This window comes from Dermacentor andersoni, chromosome 1 (genome assembly GCF_023375885.2).
Source record: "Dermacentor andersoni chromosome 1, qqDerAnde1_hic_scaffold, whole genome shotgun sequence".
Lineage (NCBI taxonomy): Eukaryota > Metazoa > Arthropoda > Arachnida > Ixodida > Ixodidae > Dermacentor > Dermacentor andersoni.
The window spans coordinates 286,920,514-286,939,451 of record NC_092814.1 but is presented as its reverse complement, the minus strand read 5'-3'; the positions used below and the strand labels follow the sequence as shown (position 1 = coordinate 286,939,451).

The following is an 18,938-nucleotide window of genomic DNA, read 5'->3' as shown; positions in this document are numbered from 1 at the left end:
AAGAATTTATTGAGAGGTTTCTCAAGGTGCTCTACAACTTTACATATCACACTTGACAGGCCCGTAGTGAAGCCATTAGGCGACGCTACGGCTCGCTAGATGGAGTGGTACGCAGCGAGACACCCTCGCAGCAACCTCATGACCGCGGTGGTAGGGGATCACAAGGGACGACTGATGGAACACACAACAATCGCGGCTGGCCGAGTGGTGGAAGCGGAGGAAACCGGGATTGCCATGGCCATGCATGCGGAAGCGAATACCGTCATCAGCGATAGCAAGCAGGCCATCGGCAATTTCGTCCGTGGTAGAATTTCCAAACAGGCGTACCATGTCCTCACGCGGCGCCGCCTAAGCGGCTTCAAAACCCTGGTGTGGACCCCCGCTCACGCGGCTGTGCCCGGCAACGCGTCGACTCACAGTTTGGCTCGAGATCTCGCGCGCCGAGCATCGTCCGCGGATGCGGATTGCTTGAACGAAGAGGAAGGACAACAGGAACCCTTCGAGACTTATCACGACTTAGCTCATAGGCATCGCTTGAGGCGTCGCCCGCTCCCACCACCGGCCAAGCAACTCGATAAAACGCTTGCGGTCGCGTTCAGGCGACTCCAGACACACACATATCCACACCCAAAGTGCATTAACAAAATCACAGGGGGCAAGGAAAGCAACCTATGTAGGCTCTCTTCACAAACAGGGACACTCACACACATAATGTGTGAATGCAGCCCGCTCGCGTTTTCTCATCCCCCCGTCGGCAGCGAAACTGACTGGACAGCCTGGCTCATGTTCCGGGGACGTCGACCGACAGCTTGAACTGATGGACTGGGCGGAGACGGTCAAGCAGGCCCAGGGCCTTACTTGAGCCCGATCCCTCAGCCAACGTTACTAGACTAGCACCCGCCGTGGTTGCTCAGTGGCTATGGTGTTAGGCTGCTGTGCACGAGGTCGCGGGATCGAATCCCGGCCACGGCGGCCGCATTTCGATGGGGGCGAAATGCGAAAACACCCGTGTACTTAGATTTAGGTGCACGTTAAAGAACCCCAGGTGGTCGAAATTTCCGGAGTCCTCCACTACGGCGTGCCTCATAATCAGAAAGTGGTTTTGGCACGTAAAACCCCATAACTTAACGTTATTAGACTAGCTTCAGTTGTAAAACTCCCTGCCTGCGCGCTTACAGCTGCTGTCGCCACTTCTGTGACAGCCGCCAGATGGCAACGTCCACTGCAGACGCCTCGTCACAGCCTTGAGCTCGTGCGGAGGGGCAGTTAGCGCGTGTTTCACGCTCGCTGGCGTTCTCCCTTGTCCTAATTAGTGATACCACGAGAAAGCGGTATCCACCCGCAGGAATAAGATTTATCGCGCCAGTGCGTTAATACTGAAAGAAGGGTGCACTGCACGAAAGGAAGAAACGCATACAGCGAAGCGCAGAAGCTGCTTTTCTAGATGTCGCGTGTTTCTTCCTGTCGTCTTAACGTTTCGCGCAGTTTAGGCTCGCGAGCCTGAATATCTGGCGAAAGGGCGTGATTGTAGGATGACCTTCATCCCCACCGAAGCTTCTCACCACGCCAAAGAAGCGCTACAAAAAGAAAGATGAGGTCGGTCTTTCTACACACATGCCACAAAGAAAAAAAAAAAAAGAAGAAGAAGAAGTCGCATTTTTCATTCCGTGAAGATGCTTAATCAGCAAAGCTGAAACGTGCGGCCCCTGTGTTTATCACTGGGTTAATCCCGAGGGTTCATTAAAGTATTTCTCAGTTATAAGGTTACACACACAATCGGCTGCGACGGAGAGAACGACGTCACTGACGGTATGCCCGCAGCCCGCAGTTGTCGCTTGCGTTCAAGGTCTCGAGTTTGCTCGGCGGCGTGGTTAGCAGCCTTCCAGTGGCGTAGCCAGAAATTTCGTTCGGGGGGGGCTCAAGTTGCAGCTCGGCCTCCTCCGTATGAGGAAGCATTAGCTCGAGTGCTCCTATCTAAATACTTATAAAAGGAAAATTCGTTTTTCTCGGCAACCACTGCACCAAATTTGACGAGGTTTGTTGCATTTAAAAGAAAAACTCAACATCTAGTGATTGTTGGTTTGTAATTTTTGAATTAGGTTGTTAGTCTTCTATTAAAAATTGGCAAAATCGAAAATTTTCAAAAAACGAAACTATCAAGTTTACAACTCTAACTCAACAACGAAAAGGGGTAATACAATTCTGTAAATTTCATCTAATAGTACATCTAAAGCGGGCAAAATTGATATGTTACACATGAATATAAAAAAACAATAATATGGCAATGCAGCTTTTGCAGAACCCTTGTACCCAACGTAACAAATTTACGTAAGATGCAAAAAGACAAATCGAATTTGTCCGTATGAATGATCTCATGGATGCCGTTTACAGAACCGCGATATCGGTTCTTGATGCAGAGCTATGAATTTGTAAACTTCTTGCTTCTATTTTTTTCAAACGGTCGTATATGTGAAAATCTTTTCACAAAATTCAGGCCCTAACTCGAAATTGCGCTTCCAACAGTCGCTAGAAATTAACTTTCTCTCTCAAATGCAACAAATTTGATTAAAATCTGTCCAGGGGTTATCTCAGAAAAATGTTTTTGCGTTTTTCATGTATTTGAATAGGCCGCGTCGGAGTTGGGTTCGAGCTAAAGCTTCCTCTTTTAAGAGGAACAGCTCGGGTGCTCATATCTAAATACATATAAAAGGGGAATTCCTTTTTCTCGGCAACCACTGCACCAAATTGGACGAGGTTTGTTGCATTTAAAAGAAAAACTTAAATTCTAGTGACGGCTGGTTTCGAGTCTTTCATTTAGGTTGTCAATTTTTTATTGAAAATTGGCCAAAATCGCACATTTTTCGCAAACGAAACTATCAACAATGAAAAATGATATCACAATTCTGTGAATAGCACCTAATAGTACATCTACAGCGGACAAAATTGATTTGTTACACTTGAATGTCAAAAAAGATAAGTAATATGGAAATGCGGCTTTTGCAGAACACTTGTACACCACGTAACCAATTCATCTAACATACAAATTGACATACCAAATTTGTCCGCTTTGACTGTTATAATATATGCCGTTTACAGAGCCGCGATATCTGTTCTTGATGCAGAGCTATTAGATTGTAAACGTCGTGCTGCTATTTTTTTTTTTCGAACTTTCGATTTTTTCAACCTATTTTAAACAAGATTCAGGCCCTAAATCGAAATTCCGCTTCCAAGAGACACTAGTGTTTAACTTTCTCAAATGCAACAAATTTAATTAAAAGCGATCCAGGTCTCAGAAATGTGTTTCTGCGTTTTTCGTTTATTTGAATAGGCCGCGTCGGAGTTGGGCCCGAGCTAAAGCTTCCTCTTAAACAATTTGTCAAGGGATCAAATACCCGAATAACTGCACTGCCACTGCAAAGATGCTGCAAACGAATTCTTAAACGCTACGCAATGTAAAAAAAGTAAAATATGTATTTTTTCATAAAAGAATATACTCGTATGTGCCATGTGCCAAAAATTAAGCCCGAAATAACTGATATCAATGCTTCCATGTTTTTTGTCTATTTAATAAGTAAAGGAAATATCACACGAACTTTAGAACTAGATCAGTTCGAAACCAGCAAGGCAGTGCATGTAGCTGATATGAAAAAAGTAAAGGCCATGAAATGAACAAGTTCAGGACAAATATGTTAATGAAACTGTCGTTCTAGAACCACGTGTTTACATTCTTGTACATATGCAACGACCAGTGAAAAATCTCAATGACGTTGTCATTTTTCCAATGTATTACGCAGAAGTAGCTGTCACCGGTCGAGTATCGTGAGTAATTGCACCGAAATTATAGTCGCAACAGAGAGCATGTATAAAAAGCAGGACTTCTGCAAAATATACGATGGCGAGCCAAATGAAAGTGAGCCAATGCGAATATACGACAAGCGTGGTACTTAATTTAAAAGTAGTCTTCATGAGAATTAGGCAATCGTCCCATTGACTAACGAGTCTCGTGATTCCCGTCTCACAAAACGTCTTGGGTTGCTGCTTCAAAAAGTCTGCAACCGACTCTTTCACGTCATCGTCCGACATGAATCTGGTTCCCTTTAGCTGTTTTTTTCGGTTGGGCCATAATGTGGAAGTCGCAAGGCGACAGGTCTGAGCTGTATGGCGGATGCTGCAGCGTTTCCCACTTGAACTTTGCCAGTTTTGTATTAACCATATCAGCAACGTGGGGACGGCCATTGTCGAGGAGCAAGATGACCCCCTTCGTCAATTTTCCACGTTGTTTGTTCTTGATTGCGACACGCAGCCGTCCCGGGGTTTCACAATGTCGGAAACAATTGACAGCCTCTCAAGATTTAGCAAACTCTATCAGTAATGGTCCCTGACGATCGAAAAAAAGTCAACAACACCTTCCAGGCGGAAATGATGGCCTTTGCTCTCTTTGGGCGTGGTGAATTCGAATGTTTCCACTGTAAGTTTTGCCGTAGTGTTTCAGGCTCGTAGTAGTGGCACCGTGATTCGTCCCCAATCACAATTTCAGACAAGAAGTCGTCACCGTCATTGTGTTGCGGGATCAGATGAGTCAAGGCAGCGCCGAACTGCTCCACCTTCTAGTGGTGGTTCAAAATCTTGGGCATCCATTGCGCACACAAGAGCCGATAATCGCGACGCTCATTAATCACGTGACTCCCGGTACATGGGCCTTGGCGCGAAATCCAGCCTGAGTTCGCAATCTTCGCTGTGAAATGTCTTTTAGAGCGTGAAAAAGACATTCTAGACAAAACCCAGAATTATTTTCGGCTCCGGGGGTTGCTTTGGTTGGCGGTGCATAGACAGCACGAAAAAATTTCGGGCGGGGGGGCTGAAGCCCCATAAGCCCCCCCCCCCCCCCCCCCCCCCCGCCCCCTGGCTACGCCCCTGCAGCCTTCGCCTGCAATTTGCCGCTTGTGGTTCTTCGAAATTAAATTTCTTCAAAATTAAATCTTTCCGTTACGTAAGACCATGAGTGGCTCATACCCCCGTAAACGCGGCCTCCCTATTACGACGACAGAAGTGAAATTCTACGCTGGAAAGATGAACGGCCACGCAGCCAGGTCCTGAAGACGATGACGAACGCGGGAGCAGTGGCACGAGCGCGTGCCATTGATTTCGCAGAGAGTTCCCGGTCGGCACGAGGAATCGCTCTGTTTCACGCCGAGCGAAGCGTCGCATTGCTGGGAGCAGTGGCGTAGCAACAGGGGGGGCCGGGGGGCCGTGGGCCCCGGGTGCAAGGGGCCAGAAGGGGGGGTGGGGGTGTCATATACGTCTGAACACACCCGTCTTTCCACCGGCTACACCCGGGGGGGGGGGGGGGGGGGTGACAGAAGACCTATGGGCCCCGGGTGCTAGACGACCTAGCTACGCCACTGGCTGGGAGCACAGAAAAAGTGGTGCGCCGAACTGTCGACATCGTTCCGATAGCCGCCTATGCAGCCAGGCACGCAGCACGTCGGCATCGTCTGCTGATATTCTTAACAAAGTCGGCGAAGGCTACAGTTTCGTGGATTACATGCTTGCTGAAATTTGCCGTCGAAACGAACCACAGAACACACCAACGCTGCAACGCACGCTTAGTCCGGCCCGCTCGCAGAGCCGGCTAGTGAGGAAGTGAAGCAGGGCGCGACTGCAGCGCCACGAAGGCGCGGCCGGGTGGCGGTTCCGCGCAACGGCGCCGAGTTTTAAAACTGAAGCTAGTCTAGTAACGTTGGCTTCAGCCATCTCCCCCTTCCCCTTCCCCCTTTTCATTAACGTTTCCGGCCAACACGACCACTTGGGGTCTGCAGCCGATACTTAAAAAGTTGATCAACAAAACAAAACTAATCCGTTAGGTAAGGGGGAAAAAAAAAATATCCCAAGTGAGCCGAGGCCCGTGCCAACATTATGCATTCGGTGCAACTCGCGTCCGGAGTGCCTTTCATTTTATTAACTTTGGCTCAAGTTATGGAGGACAATATATATATATATATATATATATATATATATATATATATATATATATATATTATATAATGTGATATGAAATCCTGCGTTTCACAAAAACTTCCAGATTCCGTCCACCTCGTTTTTTCATGTATCTTTTATTCATTTCTTCATGTATTTTGTTTTCTGTCTCTTTCGTTTTTTTTTTTTTACGTTCACTATGGGATGCGTGAAATTCTGGAAGCAAGATTTTCGTCACTGTTAGGTTGCTCTGCATGCAGAAAATGAGCGACCTGTCAATCGCGTGACACCATTGTCCCCTTTCACGGGCTATGGTCTCGCGTGTTCAGCCGTCACGCTCCAAAAATATATTCACCACGGCTATTCAGCGGTCGGTGGGCGCGTAAACAGCGAGGATGTAGTAAGGAAGAAATGGCGGCGCGGATAGAGGTTGTGCGCTCCGGCTTTATTTCCACTTCTGGGGCGACGTCTTCCATGTTTTATTTTTGTGTGTGGGTGTGAAAAGAGATGCAATGAGAAGCGAGCTCGCATAATTTTGCGGATCGCCTATTAGAGATTAAAAAGCAGTACTTATTATTATATTATTTTTCCTTTTTCTTTCGGTAACCGAGCATTCTTGGCAGTGGAGCATTAGAAATTGGGTCAAATCGCCAATGAGCGATTTACTTACCAAACTTGGTAATTAAGCTCTCCCCAACGCCTCCCGTTCGACCTGTGGGAGACGAAGAAAAAGAGAAACCGAGAGTAGGTGGCGGAGGCGTGACTTGAGAATACGTTAAATTGACGATAGCCCACGAACTGCGCCAACTTGCAACAAATTTATAGCGAACTATATGCCGGTTGTTCTGCCCCCCTTTTTTTAGGCAGTACAAGTTTTTTATCAAAATCCTACTACCGCGAGACAATTGTGGTCTTCGCGTACGAGCTCTACGGTGAGGCGGAAATACTTTGCCGCTGGTTAAGTTGCCCTAAAAAACTGATTAACAAAACTATCAATTGTCTTTTTTATTAGTGCCTTAGTGGAGGTTCTTTAAATGACGAATTTGAAGGGAATTACATTTTAACCCACGATACCTTTTTCCTTTCTTTTCAATCTTTAAAATCGCACATAATTCAAGATGTTTATCATCGAATTTCAAAGGTAAATCCGGGCTATATCGAAACCGTGCTCAACGGCAGCGCGGAAAAGGCTGCCCCGCTATCACATCAGATGGAAACCACCCGCGTGAGGAGAAGCGCGAGGTAGTTGCAAACCGAACGTCTCGGCCTGTCGCGGCAGCTACTGCTGTACGTCACATTTTGCCAGGCAAGCGTGTGCGTATGTGGTTCGGGTCGGGATTTGCCGCGGCATGCTAACATTCAAAATTCGCCCCCAACCTTCTTTACGGGGCGCTGCCCTGTGACGCGCAGCGAGACACGCTCATTGTCTATATTGCCTGGTTTTGGACTTCAATTTGGATAATGTATATCTAAATTACGTGCGGTTGTTGTTTTCTTCTAAAAGATGGGTCTGCCATAAGTTTTGACGCCCTACAAATTTTCCGCATTAACGAATGTCATGAAGTTAATAGGAAAAGAAAGTAAATTAACAAATCGTTGTTAATTATCTTTTGAGAGTAACTTATGCAGCGGCAAAGTATTTCCGCCTCGCCGTAGTGCTCGTATGCGAAGACGGTAGCTCTCTCACGATGGTAGCTTTTTACAAAAACCTGTATTATCTAAGAGAGAGAGAGAGAGAGAGAGAGACCCTGTATAGGTGGCGACTAAAAGAAAGAAGTAAAACAATATGCTGATCCCACGCGCAGTGTGAATTGAAGTAAACGAACGTTTCTGTGCTGTTTGCTTTGATTGAAGATAATTAACGGTGACGTTGACGGCGAATGTTTGTCTTGAATGTGTCTGCGATATTTTGTCCAACACAAGAGTGGTGAGTTGACGATAAACGTTACGTTGCGTGCACCACTGCTGTTTGTCTGAGTAGTACACAAAACACGAAGGGAGAGGTGTTTCCTTGAGGCGTTGTGAGCCATATTTCATAACCACTGAGAGGGATGAGCATCGTCATTGCCTAACATAGCACATCGCATCGTGGCAGAAGCATTAAACTTAAATTGGATTATGGAGCTCTACGTGCCAAAACTACAATCGGATTATGATGAGGCAGGCCGTAGAGGCGCACTGCGGATTAATTTTGGCGCCGTGGTGTTGTGTAACGTGTCCCTAAATCAAAGTGCGCGAGCGTTTTTTATTTCGCCCCCGTCGAGATGCGGCTGCCTCGGACAAATCCGCGACCTCGAGCAATGCCATAGCCGCAAACCTAACGCGGCGGGCACAGAAGTGCTGATTTGACGGTCGACCGGTTCCGTTGTGTCTCCTGGACCCTGCGGTGCGCTTTAATTATTGCGGCTCTGTTTCTGCACGCCATGCGTAAGTTGTCCACTAGACATATTTGCATCTATTTATTTTTCAGAAATAGCAGAAACGCACCGTACAATACCTTGAATTTAAGTTTAACCAGCGTTCCCTTGCCTCCTCACGCACCTTTTGCATATTCCTCCCCCTCCCCCCCCCCCGCCCCACCCTTTTACTTGTGTGGGAACTGCGAGCGAAGAGTGGCAAGGCTATTATTCACTGGTTTCGCGACTGCGTCAGTTCTACCCATTCTCTGCCTCCTCTTCCCCCTCCTCTCTTCCATGCTGTCTAGCTTCTCTCTGGACTTGCACGTCGGTAGATAGGTAACCGATTGCGGAGGGTCGCGGATAATTACAGCTGTCAAGAGGCTTAGTGGCGACGACCCGGGCGCTCCAGAGGGTAATGTGCCCATTCGACACAGTGCTGTCCAAAGTACGTCCTCGCGGGTATTTTGTTCTCTGCCACGCTCCTTCCATGTACATACACGCTCTGAACCACCTCCCGACGCGGTGTGCCGGAAAGCAGCAGCAGCAGTGGGAAAGTCGAAGGGAAAGACAAAGAAAACTTCGCTTTAAGAAGACAGCAGGCAACTGATTTCTGAAGGAAGCCTACAACAGATGCGAGGATAAATTTTTCATAATTCGCATCTCCAGCTGACACTATATAGATGGGTGAGTAGCGTTCGCAGTTCGTTCGCTAATTAAGTAAAATTGGTTAATCAATCTTTAATTTCTGGTTTTAATCTCCATGTTGCATCGGCAGCATTGCAGGAGGGCGCCGCGGATGCGAAATTTATTTACGCTTGTATTCGTCCACGAAAATTGGCCTTTCTCTCATACGATGTGTACTGCTACATTCTGTGGAGCCCTCTTGCAATTCTGCCAATAAAGCATGGGTCTTAAAATGAGGAATAAGAAGTTGACCAACTTTAGTTACTTATCGAGCGGACTGCGCCGTGGCAATGAGCATCACAAACGATGCACATAGTTAACAAAGCTTATGGCGTCCTCGATAATTTGCACCGGTACGCACTGGGGCGCCCCGGTACGCCCGCTCGTCCTTGATGAATCGCACAGGTGTTCACACTCCGTAGATGGATGGATGGATGTTATGGGCGTCCTCTTTGGAACGGCGCGGTGGGTTGCGCCACCAAGCTCTTGCTATTATACTGCCCAATGTCCTATGAACTCCCACAACCAAATTTTCTGATCCCCTATTGCGAACTTTGCTTTTGTACGTCTCCGTTTTTTGTCGTCTCACTACTTCCACCGATCCTCCAATCGCCTCTTACTAATCTCTATGGCGGACATTTTTACTTTTGCACTGCTCTCGCTGAACCCAAGGGTTTCAAGGGTGCCAGTGGTGCCTAACTCGACCACTGGGCTGACGTCGACGTCTGCATGTTTTATTAGAATGTGAAGATCTTCACATCCTAATAAAACATGCTCCATCGTTCCTTCTTATATCTCGCTTTACACGTGCGTGTTCTAGGGCATCCCGATCTCGCTTCGAAATGTAATGAGCTTCCCTTTGAGTTGTTATAAATTGTTTCTTTCCTTATTTTATTTTTTCCTCTTAAGTAGTTACTCATGGCAGGTTTCTTTTCCATTGCCGCGACCCAGGAGATTATTTCAGCCTATCTCACTTTCCGCCTGACTCTCTTTGTTGCTGTGTTGCCCACCCTACAAGCCGCGTACTTGCTGGTAAGCTTCCTAGTTCTTTTCCTCCACTGTGACTCAATGTTTTTCCTGTACAGATACCCCAACACTCTCCCAGCTCGTTACTTTCTTCCATATTCCTCAGTCATTCTTCATAATAAATTTTACTGCGAGCTTCCCTCACTTCAAAACTAGTCCAGCCCATATCACCCTGGGCAGCTTCATTTGTAGTCTTCCCGTGGGCGGCCAATGCGAGGCGTCCCACTGACCTTTGGTTCCCATCGAGTCCGGATTGTACCCCTAATTTGAAGCAAACAACCGGATTTCCAAACGTAAACCCTGCAACCATTATTCCTTTCCACATACCCCGGACCACCTTGTACCTTATTGTATCCTCATAGCGATCTGTGCTTTATTATGGCTGCATTTCTCTTCCCCTTAACTGTTATTGTTTTTACCTGTGTTTCCATATACCTATTGCCTTCGTTTATCCATATATCAAGGTATTTATAATCTCTTACCCGAGGTATTTCCTGGCCCTGTATTGCGACTGTCTGTTCACTTTCATTGAATACCATAACACCTGATTTTCTAAGACTAAATTTTAAACCTAAATTCTTGCCTTCCTGTCCACAGATATTAGCCAGACTTTGCAAATCACTTTGCTCGTTAGCTAGCTACACAATGTCGTCCGCATGAAATAAACTTGGAAGCTGCTCCTCTACTACTATACTCGCCTGTTTGTATGAGAGATTAAACCTGATATTACTTCCTTCTAGCGTCCGCACCATCCCCACCATGTACACCATAAACAGCAGCGGGGATAAAGGGCACCCCTGTCTCAGTCCCTTGTTGACATGAACTTTCTCCTCGCTCCTCATCCCTTCTCATTGAACGCAAACGGTATTTTCTAGGTAAATCTCTCTCAAAAGCTGTAGACAATCGTTACCTTTATAAGCCTTCCCCTTCCAGAATATCCGACCAAATGTTGCGGTCTACGTTGTCATAGGCTCCCGTAATGTCTAAGAAGGCCACATATAACGGTCTGCTTTCTACTTTTGATATTTCAATACACTGAGCAAGAACAAATAAGTTATCATCGAAACGCCTACCTATTCTGAAGCGATTCTGAAGTTCTCCCGAAATGCCTATATTCTCTCCCCATGCTTGCAGCTTTAATTTGATTGCCTGCATTGCTAGCCTGTATATTACCAATGTAATGGTCAAAGATCTATGCGAGTGAATTCTTTCTCCCCGTTACTTTTATAAATTAGGTTCATTTTACTTTGTCGCAAACTGTCTGGTATTCGTCTATCTTTTAAAGTTTTTTCCACTGCTTACACCAGGGCTTCCTTACATTTTGGTCCTAGTTTATTAATCAGCCTAACGGGAACCTCGTCTAGCCCTGTGGCTGTGCGCTTAGGAATTTCCTCTTCGGCTTTCTTCCAGTTTAAATTTGTCCGCACCGGCTTCTTCTCCGGCTGGGCCTCTTTCATGCTCTTTTTTTCTTCAAATACAACCTCGTCATTGCCTTGGAAAGATTCGGCTCTTATTTTTCGGATGTAATTTATTGCTCTTCCCCTTCCTCTGTGTTTCCATCTTCGTCTACGATTTGTTCTTGTATTGTTGAGGACTTCCTGCCTAATAATTTTATGTGGTTCCAAAATATTCTATGTGCGGCCTTCTTTTTCTCACTTATTTCTGACAACCAACGTTCAGTTTCACCTTTTATCTTTGCTTACAACAGTATTTGAACCGCAGACTTTTTCTCCCGGTATATTTCCCATTTACTGGCTACCTCATCCTGCGGCAACTGCGCCTTCTTTGCCTGCCTGTGCTCTCGGGATACTTTCTGTCGTTCGGTGATCGCTTCTCGTATTTCCCTTTTCCACCAGCTTTTCGGTTTCTTTTTTCGTTTTCAACGAACATGCTGGTTCTCTTTCGGTATTTCTGTTTTTATTACACTTAGAAGCTCACTATATTCTCACTCTTGGACATTTGTCAAGTTCTTCGTCACCTCTAGTGACTATATTTGTTATTTGTTCAGCGTTCAAATTTGGACTGGCCATTTTGCACTCCTTGCTCTCTTTCCCAACTACATATCCCATTTTCAATATGACGCGTTTATGGTCACTCCCTATGCTGCTAAACCCTTCCTCACCAATGACCATTTCTCTCAACTTGTCATGAATTCCTTCTGTTGTCAAACAGTAAGCAATGGTTGATTGCTGGTTTCCCATTTCCCGCGTGATCTGCCCTTCACACTTAGGCCCAGTATTCACGATAACCAAGTTATGTTGCTCACAAAGGTCTAGCATTGACTTCCCGTTGTTGTCGTTATAGCCATCTAAATCCTCTATGTGGACATTCATGTCACCAAATAGGATAATTTCAGCATCATTCCCCTTAATATCAGCTCTTACGCACTCCACTAACTCTTTATTCTACGCTGTGCAATTATTGCTGGTCCACAAATACGTAACGCCCGCCAAGTGTTTTTCCCACTCGCTCTACCTGATAAGCAAAGACGCTCTAAACATTTTGAATATATTCTTTTCCATTTGGCCCCCTAATGGATGAGCATTCCGACTCCCCCTCCCTTTCTTTCCGACTTAGTTCTGTTGCACCTTTCCCAAACATAATTCTCAATCACCGGCGGCTCTTCCGAGCCTCTAAGGTGCGTTTCTGTAACCGCATACACCCCTATTCGTTCTCTATTTAACTGCTCCTCAATCTCTGCCCACTTTTCCTTTCTTCTGCCGCCCTGCATGTTTATGTAGCCTACTGCGCGGGGAGCTCTCTTTCTTTCTTTCCTCCGATTTCTCTTATTGACGGCGATGCTATGCTGAGCTTCCCTTAGGGGACCTTCTCCATTACTGCCTACTCTGGCCTCCTGAGCACCCGCGGGCCCCCTAAAAAAGCAACAGTGTTACCAGCAAGTTGCCAGCCCACTTCTCGTGCAAGCCTGTAATTGAAGTGGATCCCGTCTTGTTTAACATCACACCTTCTCACTTCCCTATTTACTTCGAGAACCTCGAAACCTTTCTCTCGGTTCATTTTCCATATCGTCAACAAATAGGGCGCACCTGAAAAATCGGCGCAGCGCCGCTGTGCAATCCCAGCAGGCATTGCATGTCGTGCGCGTTGCAGACGACGCAGAACGACTGGTATGGCGACACCAAGGAAACTAGCGCGCCTTGAATTTTTGTAAGCCGTTTTTTTTTTTTAGTTTGTCCGATGACTACCAGCAGAGGCGGTAATGAAACGCCAGAAATGAGCAATGTTGTGGGAGGAGTTGTCAGGTTGTTCATTGACAGCGACTTGATTAATTATAATTTTTTATAGGGCCGAATTCATTTTTATTGCAGGATGGTGCTGTTTTTTTTTTACTTCGAAAAACACTTTTGCGTGTCCAGGCAGGTGTACTATAACATTATAGCAAAGTACAAGAACTCTCAATTCTCTGCAGAGCAAGCTGGACGAGGACGAAATATTTCCAGAAGAAACTGCAGAAGAATACGTCCTGTCCTTCTTGTGGTGAGTGTTCTGCTACACATCTCTTTAATAGCGTCTATCCAATAAGCCGCTCGATGTCGTTCAGGTTTGGTAGAACTAGAACTTCTGAAAGGGCCATTGTCGTGCTGTTTCGTATGACCGATAGTACCCTACATGGGATCGTCCAACGGGTTCTTTCGTTTCTGGAAAGTATCAGTGGGCGAAATGTATGCGTTTTCCATTAACTGGGGAGGAGATAGCCGTCGTCGAGCGTGAAGTTCGAGCAGGTAATAGTATTTTTTATCCCTTAATGGCAGAATATATTCAACTGTGATTCTCGGCGTACACGGGTGTCCCAGGTAATGTTAACCAAGCACTTATAGAATATCTAGGATATATAGAAGGACGCAACCAATGGTATTCTGTGAGCAGGGACGTACCCCATCAGGAAGAGTTCTCTAATTAATTGAACTATGGATGATTTGATTACATCAATTAACAAAATTTTTAATTTCTAAAGTTAGGGTGCGAAATTTGATATAAAAGTAATAATTGTGTTTTGAAACATGCGATTCAGTTGCTTTCAGTGTGCTATGTCTCGCGTAGCTATTTTTTCCGCGGTATTCCGCGTTATAAAGAAAATGTGCAAGATATGAAAATAGGTACATGATTACGCGACACCAACCGTCCCAGGTGTTACATAAACGTATATGGTTTAATTGGCGTATAGAAACATGACAATATGAATACGCCTTCGTTGAGCGGTTAATGCCTTACCTGCCATTATTTCGTCAAGTTGTAACTTCGCCATCGCAACGTAATATTTCGTGCCATCAATTATGATCTCTACGGGCAAGTTCAACGCGGCGCACGCGCTGCAGAAGGAAACTGACAGCTCGCTCAGTTATGCGCACGGTTCAAACTTCGCACGTAACCGCCAGACGGCGCTAACAGTGCGCACCGGCCACCCTAGCACCGGCTAGGGACTTTAGCACCGGCGCTGTGCATTTTTGTCCCCGGATTTATTTACGTTTGCGATTTACGAGGAGACTCCGGAGCTCATGTGCCGAGGATGCTATTACACATTTCTTCCGTCGATGGAGCTATCTAAGGAGTAGTACTCACACAGGAATCGCCGAACTGCGCAATTTCTACAGCTTCGATAATTTCATGAATCGAGTGATTCCAGCGCTTTCTCGGTATGGTGCGCTCATTAAATGTGGGGTAGCAACCTGAAGCGTCAGTCTTGCATATAATTATGCATCACCAACAAGGCCGACTTTCCGCTCCTGTTGAGAAGATGGCGAAATATTATATCCGCAGCAGTTGACGCTGCCGTTATTTGTTGTTTTCTTCGCATAAGCCATATGACGTACAGCAGTACGTAGCGCCACGACGGCCTGCCCTCCCCTCCCCCCTACGCACCCCCTCCAATAAATAGAGGAAAAAGAAAGAAAAAAACCTTTTGCGGTATGCAGGTAATCTCCTGGCAGTTCATTTGAGTGCACAAGTTTCTAATATTCGCGGCACCTAACTATCTCGGTTCCATCTGAACCCCTTCACTGCTGCTTGAACCCCTTCACTGCGGTTCCATCTGAACCCCTTCAAGACTTAACAACAACAACAATAATGTAAGCGAGGAAATAATGCTTTACTGAAAACTCGGCCCCTCTGTTACCGAAAATGTGTCGGATGGTATGGCTTTTATACACTGGCAGGGTAGAAAGCAGCTGATTAATAAATGTTTCCACTTTTTTACCACTACTGATAGCTTCCAGTCCAGTTACCAAGATAAATGTGCACGAGTATTTCTTGTCTTCAGAACGTGTCTCAGTTCTTGTGGTGCCATGTGTATTCACGGGTTATTCCGTGTACACGAGGTCACATTTGTGCGCAGCAAGATGCTTTGGTGGCTCTACGCGTGAGGAGGGACCAGTTTGGCGCAGCTGCGAGTGGGAGCCTGCGGTCGATGGTCAGCGAAAGCGAATATCACCATTGGCGCCCCCTGAGTCGTCTGCTACTACAGAGCCCCTCGCCACTTTCCGCGGATATTATCGCATCTCCACGCGAGTGAGGGCATTGATCGAGAGCACCATCCGGTTACGTATCTGCGTCCAGTCACCCAAGGACTTGTTCGGGCATATTTGTCCAGTGGCCGCTGTAGGAGCTTAATGTAGCTTAGCTCAATTGTTGAGAAAAAAAATAGTTTACGGAAGTGAAGACTCTTTTCCTGCTCGATGAGCTGCCAAGGCGGCCTTCCGGCCGTCATAATAACCAGAACTTTGGTTTCATTCCTGTTGGAAAAATGGTTTCAAGAATTTGAGGTGATCGTGGCACTGTTTGTTGCCTCGAATAATGTGTACTGAGCGCGTGCAGCACTGGCGTTGACATGTCTGCGCGCGCGCGCGCGCGTGTTGTGTGTGTGTGTGTGTGTGTGTGTTCCTACGCTGGGAAATTCATGTGCTTGTATAGTGCACGGGCAACAAAGTGCTAACGTTAGGTAGTTAACGGGCTGCAGCGTCAGCATTGTGAGACGTCTTGCTCGTGCCCATTATCTTAACTGCAAGTTGGCCGCATTTCAGTGACAGAGGGATGTGGTGATGCTCACCTAATACCGCATGCGCAGCTTTGGCGAGAATTCGCTAGTGTTTGACGCGATGCATATCTTCCTCTGTGTCCATGATTACTTGGCGTTTTTGTCCGATTAGTCGTTTACCTTTTGTTTTATGCACTTTTCTTTTTTGTACATCATCGAACACTGGTAATGTCTGCATTGGAATTTGAGAAGGATGTAGTAAGTACTTGGCAGAGCATTATTACGCGCAGAGTATTACAATACGGCAAGTTATTGAATAATTGGAAAGTCACCAGAGAGATAGGACTTAGTACTTGCACACTACAAAAAGAGCATACCGTTTGGCGCGTATCTTGTCTCCAAACAATAATCGTCATCTGTCTTGCTTGCGTTTGGTTTCTTGAAAATTCTGTGTTGGCTACTTTCGTGTCAAGTATGCATGCATATAACGCGCATGCCGTTCTTGACCTACAACAACCGGCGGCTCGGCGTTAAAGATAGGAAATGCACGCAAGACAGATGACAGTTATTGTTTAGGGAAAAGTCACGCCTCAAAGGCTAGAGTTTTTTTCTTACAGTCTGTAAACTGCATTGTGAAGGCCGCTCCCAGCGATCTCCACTTACACTTGTAGAGCTGACTTTTCTTGTGCCTGCATATTTCATTGTCGATCACACCACCAAAGACATCTGCCGTCTCCGTCTGTGTCTCCGTCTCCTTCCACCCCGTTCTGTAACTCTTTTAGCGCACCGGTTATCACCTCTATATATGCACTACAGGACTTGTTAAATTCCACTTTTTTTCTCCTAATCTCAACTAGAATATCAGCTATAGTCGCTTTTTCATTCTAATTCACATTGTCTTTGTCCTGACACAAAACGTTCGGCCTTTCCGTTCCATCCGTTTCCATTGCCATAGAGTTACGTTCTCAATTTTTTTAATGCTCAATGTTAAAGCTCCACAGGTTACTACAGGTAAAGTGCAAATATTGTATACGTTTCTTGTCGGGTGCAGTTCATAACTTGGAGAGAGTCTGGTATTTGCCTTCCAGCCTATTATTTATGTGCCTAGAAATCTCTTTCTCGTGATTCGGTTCGGCTGCTGCTACTTTACGTACTCTGGCACAGCTTCTGATTATTGACTAACTACCAACCGTAGACGCTTGTCGCCTTGCAAGGCCTATGAACATATTTTATCCTTTTGCATCTTGAAACCCAGCCTTACACTTTGCCGGCTCATCGCCTCAGTCTCTCTTTGTGGGGTATCCACAGTGTTGCAGAATAGAACCTGTCATCTACAAACCAGAGGCAACTGAGATAGTCCCCAGTTGATCCTCACGTCGAATTCTTTGCCAGTCTTACGGGTTGAGTGCTTTCAAACATTCAGCAAATAGCGATAACGATATTTATGACAACTCTAGACGGTGATAGAAGCAAGTATCCCGTATATCGTTGGGTGCCTCAAGGAGCTTTGCTGAGCCCAACTTTATTTAATGTCGTTCTAGTTGCACTTGTCAAAAAACTCGCAGGCGCAGTGTCGGTCTCAGTGTACACAAATAACTTCTGCATGTGGACAACGAGAAACTACAAACGATCATACAGCGTGCAGTGTCAATAACGTCCGCATATCTAAATAGTTGTGGACTAGAGCTCTCATCGAAAAAGAGTGTAGCCATGCCATTTGCACGGAAGTCAATGGGCTGCTACCCCGTTATGACTCACGAAAAGTTTCTCGGAGTCACCACTGACTGTGACCTATCTTGGTCGAAGCACATTTCTGCATTAAGGAAAAGGCTGGACAGCTTCCCTGAAGTCATTGGACATATGTCTGAAAAATCGTGGGGGCCATCCAAATCATCTCTTCTGCAGCTCTACCAGGCTCTTTTTGTTGGATAGCTCCGCTACAGTGTGCCTGTACTTTCTCGGATTAGTACATCTGCCGTCCGCACATTTGCAAGTGCACAGCATTGCACACTAAGAATTTTTCTAGGGCTACCACGATGTTCTGCCACATGGGGCACTATTACAGAGGTTTGCGCGTACCCAGCTCGAGTTTATCTACAACGTGAGCCAGTGCGAGTGCATGTAAGGCTACTGACGAGGCACGGGAATCATTTACTGACAAACGTCACAAGCATACGGCCTGAAGCAGCCTACTCAGAAGCCGTGTTGTCGCTGCAACATCTACTCTCGTCGGACGTCGCGCCGCATGACGTACAGGAAGTTCCACTCTGGACTGCGTCAAAGCCGTGGGTGAGACTCTCAACCCCCAGAATAACGAAGAAGACGAAAATCGAGCTTGCTGGGCTCAAACATTTTGAGTCATCCTGCATTGCTTAAATGTACGGACACACCGACAATGTTTTTTAGACGGTTCTCTAACACAGGTCTCTACCGCGGCAGCTTACACTGTACACGGAATGGCGATCACGCAACCAGGGGCGTAGCCAGGGGGGGGGGGGGGCTTATGGGGCTTCAGCCCCCCCCCCCCCCCCCGAAATTTTTTCGGGCTGTCCATGGACCGCCAACCAAAGCGACCCCCGGCGCCGGAAATCACTCTGGATTTTGTCTAGCATGCCTTTTGGCGCTCGAAAAGACATCTGACCGCGAAGATTGCGAACTCGGGCTGGATTTCGTGGCCACGCCCATACACCGGGAGTCACATAACGCCAAGCAGTCCCATCCGAGCACAAAGTTTCAAGGGCGCTTTGATGGTGAGCGGGCTCGCCGCGGAATCTCACTGAGGCCACGGAATCTATGGAGCGCATGGATATCAATTGCGAAACTTTATGGGTGTAAATCTCATAAGCTCTTGATGTGAAAGG

At 46.4% G+C, this 18,938-nt stretch overlaps 1 protein-coding gene across 2 annotated transcripts in view; it reads left to right on the top strand.

Moving 5' to 3' along the window:
* Positions 1 to 18,938, top strand: part of LOC140213731 (uncharacterized) — a 550,291-nt gene that overhangs the window by 48,975 nt on the left and 482,378 nt on the right. Inside the window, exon 2 of one of the 2 annotated variants that reach the window (XR_011890656.1) lies at positions 13,516 to 13,583. The gene's annotated coding sequence lies outside the window, so the exon portion shown is untranslated. Of the gene's footprint in view, positions 1 to 13,150; positions 13,584 to 18,938 lie in introns of those variants that run through there. The other variant, XR_011890655.1, reaches the window with a different exon arrangement.